Source organism: Lissotriton helveticus (genome assembly GCF_964261635.1).
Source record: "Lissotriton helveticus chromosome 1_1 unlocalized genomic scaffold, aLisHel1.1 SUPER_1_unloc_91, whole genome shotgun sequence".
Classification (NCBI taxonomy): Eukaryota; Metazoa; Chordata; class Amphibia; order Caudata; family Salamandridae; genus Lissotriton; species Lissotriton helveticus.
Window position 1 is genome coordinate 562,045 of NW_027611738.1, and position 9,405 is coordinate 571,449.

Genomic DNA, 9,405 nt, shown 5'->3' on the forward strand with positions numbered 1-9,405 from the left:
TCTACCAAGGTGAGCACTTGGCTTACAGGAGAGACTCCAAATTTTAGGCATAGCTCTTCAACGGACTTACATCTTCGGTGGGACAGCGCAATTAGAAAATTGCAAATTCTCTTAACGGGAACTGAGGCCCAACAAAAGTCTTACGAGCTATGCCCGAAGCGGATGTATGACCCAGAGCTAACCACCAAAAGAAAAGCCCTCAGGAGGGATGTGCGTCTGCACAAATTGAATGGCCTACAATATGGCATTACTGCGCAAGTCCTTCAGAAAATCAGTATGTGCTGCGAAGAGATTAAAAGAACAAAAAGAGTGGATAAAAATATTCGCACTGTTACAGGGCAAGAACCTATCCCAGTTCTGGAATTATATGAACAAGCTCCGCTCGTCGAATCACAACAGAGGGAACGCAGTCTGTGAAGAAGTCTGGGCCCAGCATGTAATTCAACTATACGGCAGAGACACGTCGGACTTCGTGGCGACCGATTTAAGAGATAATGTCGATCCAACGCTGACTGAACCCCATGAGCTGACCTCTGCAGCCGAAGTCTCCAAATTTCTGAAGGCAATGAAAAACGACGGGGCCCCCGGGCCTAATGGCCTTCCAGCAGGGGTTTTTAAATGTGCCTTGGCAGAGTGGGCCAAACTTCTTGCCTCATTATTTAACAACGTGTTTATGACCCGCCAGCTACCAGACTCTTGGCTCGGCTCGATTTTATGCCCCATTTTTAAGAAAGAAAACCCTATGCTCCCAGCAAACTACCGACTTATTGCCTTACTAGATTTTGAGGCGAAGGCATATGCCCGGTGTCTTCTCAAGCTCTTAGAAGACTGGGTAGCAGAAAACAATATTCTACCTTACTTTCAAACAGGGTTTCGCTCCTCAGCATCCACCATAGACAACATCACAATTTTGGCTTTCCTGAGTCAGCAGGCGGCACAAAAAAATAATCTTCCACTATATTGCTGCTTTATTGACTACAGTGCAGCCTTCGATAAAGTGTCTTGCGACATTCTATGGAGGAAACTGGACAAATCGGGATTCCACAGAACCTGCTAGGAGCCCTTATCTCCCTGCACAAGAACACCTGGGTGCGAATTAAAACTGGCCCCAAGACAGTCTCCAGAAAAATTGCCATCGGAGACGGTTTGAAGCAGGACTGTGTTCTCGCCCCGCTTTTCTTCAATCTCTATACTGCCGATCTGGGAACATATGTGAGGAAAAGCAATTTACGCAATCTACGGCGTCCTACAGATGAGCTCTTTCAAAGGAGGGGAGGGCCTGCAGACTGTGCTCATATCACAAAGAATCATGGCCGCACCTACTGTGTTATTGCCCCGCTATGGATGACCCCAGAAGGCATTTATTAAAACCTTTATTTTTAAAATGGGGCACTAGGTCATGCTGGGAGTCGACGGCTCTGTGTTTTACCTCCACAGATATTCAAGCGCTTGCCAGGGTTGGAAAGTTTGTGAGACTCTTGGCAAACTTCTTTTCACCCTCCTCGGCTCCTACGCTTCCTGCCCCCCCCCCCAAAAACCGTATTACTGACTTTTTTCGTCCCCTTGTCTAGCACCTCTTGTTCTAATCTTTTCACTTTTTGGACTTCAATAGTAACTTAACACTGGTAGTTTTAAAATTGTTTTTAAATGTATAGATTTTTTTTTAAATGACAGTGTATTTCTTCGGTTTTGTTTCTTGATGTGAAAATTGTGCTAATATGGATATTTCACAGCAATGGTTTTAATTAACTGTGCTAAACAAATAAACTAAACTAAAACAGTCTTCATTGTAGCCATTATGGTGCTGTGTAGTTCATAATGACAACCTCCCAGCATCATATACTCTTAATGGCAGCACTGCACTTACAGGTCCCAGGAATGGACTTGGGCACTGTAGGGGGCACAGGACTCCTGCATCTGTGCCCACACCACTGGCACAGGGCACCCAGCTAGAGGGGTGACTGATGTATGCCAGGGCAGTGGGTGTGTGGGCATGGCACACAGGAATGTGTACCATGTCGACTCTTTGGTTAGTTCTGCACCAGGCCACTCAGTCTGCAAAGGCAGTGTGTGGGTGTCAGGGTGCAGGGCCCCTAAGGGTGGCACAAGAAGTGCTTCAGCCCTTAGGGGTCTTCTCTGGCCACAATGCCTAGGGTACCATTTACCAGGGGCTGACATGTGACCAGAGATGACAATTGTGTTTCAGCTTCAATACAGTTTTAGGGAAGGAACACAGGCCCGGGACACCTGATTGGCAGGAGTCCAGGGCACACTCAGGCAAAGCACATCAGCAATTCAGCAAAAAGTGGGGGCATACCAATGCAAGAAAGATGGCGCTTTCTCACAATAAGCGACTTCATACTGATGAAAAACCTCATGAGTGTTCTATGCCAGACAAACTGCTGAGAAAAACGCTATCTCACCATGATAAACTCCACACTGGAGAAAATCCTTATGCCATAAACGCTTGAATCTGAAAGACAGAGTTATGCTTCATGAGAGATCCCACTCTGGGGAAAAACCTTACGAATGCTCGAAATGCAAGCAAAGTTTTGGTTACAAATTACTTGTCATGAGCAAACTCACACGGGGGAAAAAAAGCTGTATGAGTGTTCTGAATGTCAGATACAATGTCACTTCACATGAGAGAATTCACACTGGACTAAAGCCTAATACAGGAGGGGAAAGCCAGAAACAAACAGAATAGGTACATTTCATGACAATATTGAAATGGGAACTAACAGGAACAAATATTTACACCACATGACAAAAATATTAGAGACTAAATTTCAGCAATATAGGATATACTGAGGTTCATGTTCTAATGATCCATTTGGTAAAACTGGTTGCTTGTGGAGTCAGCACACTACTGTGTCTGTGATTGCTTTTAAATAAAGGCATTTTTAATGCACCCCATTTTACTTTCATATTCACAAATGTCCCCTTGGGTTACTACCTCCTGTTACTGTTTGTCAGCCCACATATGGTTTCAAAGCTTAATACATACCTTAAGGATGTTTTAAATATGTATTAAATATTCAGAAGGGACACTAACATTCCACTTTCGAAATTCTGAATTGTTAGATTGGCTTAGTACATTTTAAAAAGGGGTTTAACATTTGAAAACTCTGTGAAATACTGAACCAGTGGATATTTGAACAATAAAACCCTTGGTACATGAGGCCATGTTTCTCAATTCCCTCCATATTAAGTTTGCTAATAATGTTAGTTTAATGATAACCTGTGCACGTACCTATTTAGTGTCAGTGTTGCTTCAGATCAAATAAAAACCATTACGCATAACTCTTACACAATACTTAAAGACAGAATTTCTGACATCCAGCTTTAATGTTTTGTTAAATATATTTGCAAATGTTGTCATTTAAACAGGAAAGCAGCTAAAGCAGTCTATGGACATAAAATAGGATGTAATCATAATTTTTAGATACATTTTCTGAGTTTCAGGAACAAAGAGTGTCTTCTGGGTTTACTCTAAACCACTATAATAAACATATTCAATCCTTTTAGATTTAATCTGTTTGTACTGGTTTCTATTGCAGACAATACTCTAGATTTAGACCAAGGATCTATTCCACCCATGGCTTTTAAAGTCTATTTATCAATGATCTCTATTAGTGTTATCACAAATAAAACTGTAATAGAACTGATCTGAGAGATGGACCTTCAAGTATTCTAATGTAGTAAACTATGGAGTTAAAATCTGAATAGATTAAATCCACAAACATCGCCTGACCACTGTATTTTACATCAATAGATTACTTATCAGCACATTTTCTCTAAGTACAATTCACTTATCTTCTATTTTTCGTAGAGCTCGTGCTGGGTCTGTTTGAACTCTTTTAAAATATGACATTTACATTTTACAAAAGTGTGTGGATTTTGTATATATTTAAACAGGCGGGAGGCGGGTGGAGGGACGTCTCCAGCGCTCCCTTTGTGGCTCCAAACCAGTTCGGATTTTCCTTCAAGATTCCGCCCTATTCCCGGCAGGAGCAGCAGGGCTGGGCGGGACACCACCGAAGATTTATTGGAAACAAACAAAAACTTTCAGTGACGACTAGTTTTGGAGACAACAGACTTTCCTCTCGTTTGTTCCTCCTGAATGCAGAAGCGGTGCTGGACTTTTGGGCTTTTTCTCTCTCCATCGGCAGCGACTTTCTTAGTCGAGACGGCGGCGGTCGGAGCTGGACAGACAACTTGCACTTTAGTACACTTTCACTGTTTGGTAGGTTACACTGACACTACCGAACACTTTATACCAGGGCACAGTAACTTTAAATTAAATAAGGACGAACAGTTACACCCTTGACATGGGGTCAGCTTAGGTTGAAACTAGATCTGAATTCAGCAAAAAGGTTGTTAGTATCTTGACCTATGTAGTAGTTTATAGAAATGCATGTATTTAGTTAACTTGGAGAAATTCCTGCCCTGTCATATGATTCCTAGAGTGAACTATTTTTTTTGTTAGAAGCTGTTGCCAACTTTGGCAAAGTTCGCCATACAGAATGGAAGAGAGATCTTCATTTTCATAAGCAACCAATGGATATTAATTGAGGTCTTAAATCTTTGTTGTATTTATTATTCTAGCTCCCGCCCCCCAGGTTAGTTAGGCTTCTTGACACTATGTTGGCTCATTACAATCCCTATATAAAAGCTTAATATTAGGAGTTTTTTCGGTGCACTTACACTGGTGGCTGTCTCTTGGTTTAGTTTCCATGCTGTTGGATTTGCGTCTGAGACTTTGACATTTTTTTGACTGTCCTAACTGTCACCATGGCCTCTGTGGTCCGGACACTGAGCCGCTGCCTGTTGCCCGCTGAGGCTAGCCGGGTACGGGGCGAGAGCAAAGAGAGGAACCGGGATTCTGAGCGCGAGGCCCGCCGCCGCAGCCGGGACATTGACGCCATGCTATCCCGGGAGAGGCGTGCTGTCCGGCGGCTGGTCAAGATCCTTCTCCTTGGAGCTGGAGAGAGTGGGAAGTCTACCTTTCTGAAGCAGATGAGGATCATTCACGTCAAAGAGTTTGACCAGAAGGCCTTACTGGACTTCAGGGACACCATCTTTGAGAACATCATCAAGGGTGCCAGGGTCCTGGTGGATGCACGGGATAAACTGGGGATCCCCTGGCAGTACACCGAGAACGAGAAGCATGGCATGTTTTTGATGGCTTTTGAGAACAAGGTGGGCGTGCCCGTCGAGCCCTCCACCTTTCAGCTGTACGTGCCTGCGCTCCGTGCCCTTTGGAGGGATTCGGGGATCAAGGAAGCCTTCAACAGGAGAAGTGAATTCCAGCTGGGCGAGTCTGTGAAGTACTTCCTGGATAACTTGGACCGCATTGGGCAGCTGAACTACTTCCCAAGCAAGCAAGACATACTGCTAGCTCGGAAAGCCACAAAGGGAATTGTGGAGCATGATTTCATAATCAAAAAGATCCCATTCAAAATGGTGGATGTAGGCGGCCAGCGATCCCAGCGGCAGAAGTGGTTCCAGTGCTTCGATGGCATCACTTCCATCCTCTTCATGGTCTCGTCAAGTGAATACGATCAAGTTCTCATGGAGGACCGGCGAACCAACCGTCTGCTGGAGTCCATGAACATCTTTGAGACAATTGTCAACAACAAGCTCTTTTCCATCGTTTCCATTATCCTCTTCCTCAACAAAATGGATCTTCTTGTGGACAAAGTAAAAACTGTCAGCATTAAGAAGTACTTCTTTGATTTCAAGGGGGATCCACAGCGCATGGAGGATGTCCAGCGCTACCTGGTGCAATGTTTTGACAGAAAGCGGCGGAATCGCAGTAAACCTCTTTTCCACCACTTCACTACAGCCATAGACACTGAAAACATTCGCTTTGTGTTTCACGCCGTGAAAGACACCATTCTCCAAGAGAATCTAAAGGACATTATGTTGCAGTGAAAGGGGTGAAACCTCCTCTCTTGTGTTGCCTTTAATTTATTTCAGGGCTATAGGTCAGAGTGATTGTCTTTAACACCCTTGGAGTGGGTGAAAAAATCTTTCTCCCTAGTTCCAGCATCCATACTATAAGTACAAAGCTCAGGAATGCTGTAACCTAGCCAGTTCAAACAGATGAGCTATGTACAGAACCGCTTTGGATACTTTTAAGGTTAGCTACTGAATCGTCTGAACTTGTGAAACTACTGAAAACATTTGTCCCTGTTCGACAATTCCCAAATTCAAACAGAAATTTGACGTTCGGGACTGAAAGGTTCAAATGGAGTATAAGAATGGATATGTTTCGAAGCTGTTGACACCAGCTCGTAGAACAAGCCATGTTGTTCTCATTTAAACCATCTGGTGTTTGTTGTAACATTTCTGTTCCAAACAGGAATATGATTACATTGAGGGTACATGGCAACATGAATTGATGGTGATGATTTGGAAATAAGGGCAGCCTATTTGCCCACTTTGATTTTGTTTTGCCATGGGCCTTACACTACCACTTAAGGTTGTATGTCAGTGTGAATCTTACACTCAAGGGGGGGGGGCCGGGGGAGCTCTTGTCCGAGCCAGTTGATTGATCTAAGCAGTCCTTCGAGCTTGTAAATTTTGCAGGGAATGCTTAACTGATGTAGAACCACATTTAGTTTGCACTACAGGTACATTTATTTTCACCATTTGAAGAATTGGACAAATAAAAAAATAAAAAAACTTTGCCAATATGATGTGAAAGGTATTTACTGGAACTTGTCAGGACACATTCAGATTTTGGGCCCTTGGCTAACTAGAATGGTGAAGGAGACGGTGTGGTAGCAAGGATCTACGTATGTTGATATTTAAGATGTGGAAAGTTTCTTTCTTGATGAAAAGGCTTTGGATTTTTCTGTATTTGTTTACTTGTATTTGGAATACTGGGAAACGCTTCGTTGTATGGAAGATCTGCTTGAAGAATTTGTATCTCTTTAACTCAGTGTGATCGCAAATTCTTTTGGGCAATGAGAATTTCTTACGTAAATCGGCTTAATCTCTGCCAATCCTGTTCCACAGGGATCTTTAGCCTGTATTAAGGCAGATGCATAAAACAGAACATCAAACTTAGCACATGACCTAGATCAGGTTCTGCTTCTCCGATGTGAAATTGCAAGAGTCTGTGAAGAACACTGAGGCGAGCTGACTGGCTTCTAGCTCAATACGTTTATGTAGTCTTAAACTGCCGAGTGCTTTACACTGTGTGAAATTGTCTTCTAAACTGATTGACTACATGGCTATCTAAATTAACCAAGCTTTTCATTAAAGTACTTCAGCATCTTTCTGGTGGGACTGACTCTGGAGAACAAGTCTACCATGTGGTACAATCAGGTCAAAACCCTAGAGATCACGGCACAAATTCCTCCAATGCTGTTTTTGACATTGATTAGAAGTCAATATAATTTTTATGTGCACTTACTTTGTTTAACTTGTTTCAGAAAAAAATACATGTAAATGGAATACGTTTTTAACTGTTCCAGCAAAAGGAGGCCATGTGAGCCTGTTGATTAAAGTCTCTGTATATATTTGAAATTGTTGATCTCCAAAAAAGGCATAAGTCAATAAATTGAATTGAAATTCAAGTTTATCATTTGAATCCTATTGTTGGAAAATATGTGATTTTGAACCCCATGAGGTGGTTCCTTTCCACACAGCATTCAGGTTGTAATCATGAGTCAAATAATGCTGAGGAGGTTAAAATATTCAAATTGAATTCTAATTACACATGAAATGTTCATTGTTCAATATATTTCTCTTAGTATTTTAGTGTGCGGACTTTATTGCTTAAGGAAAATAATTAGTATTTGTTTTTCTATATGTAGGAAGCATTACATTAATGAAACCACTGTATCCCACCTTCTTTCTTTTCTTTCCTGTTCTTTATGCACGTTTCTATCGTTGAACTTTAAAGATTGCCCGAAATTAAGAATTGTGCTCTACATAACTTTGTTGTGTTACAGTATGTTGATTTTTATGTACAACTTTTGTCTCTTATGTGTATGGCAACTGATGTTTTGTTTTGCTTTAATAATCAGCTTATGTTTATTAGGTTTTATTATTCAATAAAATGTTTCAAACACAACAAATGGTAGTTGATATGTATTTACAACTGCAGCATTTTTATTGTATGGGTACTTTCAAAGATGGTCTGTGGGATGACGGAGCACCACATTGGCATCAGCAGGGAGAGGTTTGGGCAGGTGATTGGCGGTACATGTAAGGTTGATATTAAGGGGAACAAGCAATGTACATTGTGTGGACTGTGACTCCTGGAGTTATTGTGAGGGATACCATGCTACCCAGTAAATGAATCCCCTAGTGATTATTATCAACAAACTTTATTCAGTTTTATAACAGAAAACTATAAAAGTCATACATAAAATGATAAAACATCTTCCAAGTTACAGATTGACAAATATAATATGTCCAAGTTAATCAAAACACAAGATACAAATTCATGAATTACAGTACAGAAGTTAATCGGAGCTTGACCTTCGTCTAACAGCGACCCGTAAAAAGTTAAGCGTAAGAAAAACAGTGTCATTAGAGAGGAGTTGTTAAAAGTTAAGAGCTGGTCTCACCCGCCTAAAATCCGCTTTTTTGAGAATGGGAATAATAAATAACTTTCTAGGGACAGCATAAAAACTACAGAAAATAAAGTGCATCATGTCCTGAGGAGACTCACCGTTGCAGCCGCAGGGCATGAGGCACAGGCCTCTGTGGGAGCCGCAAGGGTGTGCCAAGAGGTAATGGAAGAGGTTGAACGGAAACCGGGTCAATAGAAAATGATCATGGATGCTTTTAAGCCCTAGAAGATAAGGTTTGGTGGTTCGTGCAGTTTTTAACACAATGTATTTTCACACACTAGGCTTACACAGCTCATTTCCCTCTTTTTCACAGCGGTTTATTCTTAAAAAACACTCTTTGACCAGAGAAAGGTCCCTCTTAGAAATACGCTTAGGGTTTATGAATAGTTCCTACCTACCCTGGAGAGTCCAACTCTTATATACTGGAGCCATCAGATGCTTAAAACATGGTCAAGTGAAAGGCATTCCCATAGGACGTCTTTGCTAAGTGTATTTTCTTGCTTAGCCCAAATATTAAGCCACAATTCCAGGGGACGGAAAGCCAGTAAATCTGAGAGGAAAGGCATCCTCAACTCTGCACGACATAAAACAGGGTGCTTTGTGGGACAGAAAGGGCCGTCACAGGAAAGAGTTTTCAGCACTTTCCACTGCCCCTACCCCAATGCGGCCCAATATCTTACTCCCATAACTAACCTTTAGGATATCCTCTTGTTGACGGGGAGCCAGTGCAGGTTTCTCAAGTGGGGGGTGATGTGGCCGTGTTGTGGTACGTCAAGGATCCGTTGTGCCGAGGTGTTTTGGATATGTTGTA

At 42.0% G+C, this 9,405-nt stretch overlaps 1 pseudogene; it reads left to right on the top strand.

Moving 5' to 3' along the window:
* Positions 1-2,181: 2,181 nt before the first annotated feature.
* LOC144806627 (guanine nucleotide-binding protein subunit alpha-12 pseudogene) lies at positions 2,182-7,168 on the top strand (annotated as a pseudogene).
* The last annotated feature ends 2,237 nt before the right edge of the window (positions 7,169-9,405 follow it).